At 52.3% G+C, this 763-nt stretch overlaps 1 pseudogene; it reads right to left on the bottom strand.

The window, feature by feature from the left end:
• LOC102495740 (dnaJ homolog subfamily B member 6-like) overlaps window positions 1-526 on the bottom strand; it is a 1,013-nt pseudogene extending 487 nt beyond the window's left edge.
• Between the last annotated feature and the right edge of the window lie 237 nt (window positions 527-763).

Genomic DNA, 763 nt, shown 5'->3' with positions numbered 1-763 from the left:
CCCGGGCGCGCGTGCGTACGTGCCCAAGATCCTGAGAGGAGAATGGAGGAGAAGGGATTGCAGCATGGCCATCCCCCCTGGGCGGTGATTTCTCACTTTCTATCTCTCCGTCTCTCTCTGTCACTCTGGCGAGCGCACACACCCTATAGCAAAAACCTCTATAAAAATAAATAAATAAATAAAAAGGACAAAAAGAAAATGGGTCCCTTCCACCAAAAAATTCCCTGAAGACGTCATCTGAGTTACAGAATGTGAAGCCGTACTCGAAGGGATGGTCATAATGGCTCCGGCCACCTCCTCCGCCATGCAGTCCTTCCTTGCCACGTCTGTCATGGATATCCTGCTTCTTAGCGTCTGAAAACACCCAGTACGCCTTGGCCACTTGTTTGAATTTCCTCTCTGCCCCTTCCTCATCCTCGGGGTTTTTATCTGGGTGCCACTTCAATGCCAGTTTCCGGGATGCCTTCATGTCCTCGGGGGAGGCATATCTCCGCACACCTAGAACTTCATGGTAGTCCACCACATTTTAACAGGCTGTTGGAACGGACCTGAGATCGCGGCAGCCGGTGGAGAAGGAGAAGGCAGGCACGGCCTGGTCTCTTGACTCTGGCTCGGTGGCTCTGGTGGCAGTGGTGGCCTTTTAGTTTTTTAGAATTTTGTCATAGGGCATGAGCGCTCAATGGAGAGAGAGACAGGGAGAGGGGAAGTGAGAAAGCACCCCCCAGGGAGGATGGCCACACCACAATTCCTTCTCCTTAATTGC

Source organism: Tupaia chinensis, unplaced genomic scaffold (assembly GCF_000334495.1).
Source record: "Tupaia chinensis unplaced genomic scaffold, TupChi_1.0 Scaffold000422_1, whole genome shotgun sequence".
Taxonomy (NCBI): Eukaryota; Metazoa; Chordata; class Mammalia; order Scandentia; family Tupaiidae; genus Tupaia; species Tupaia belangeri.
The sequence above is the reverse complement of the archived record's forward strand: the minus strand, read 5'-3'. Positions and strand labels throughout refer to the sequence as shown.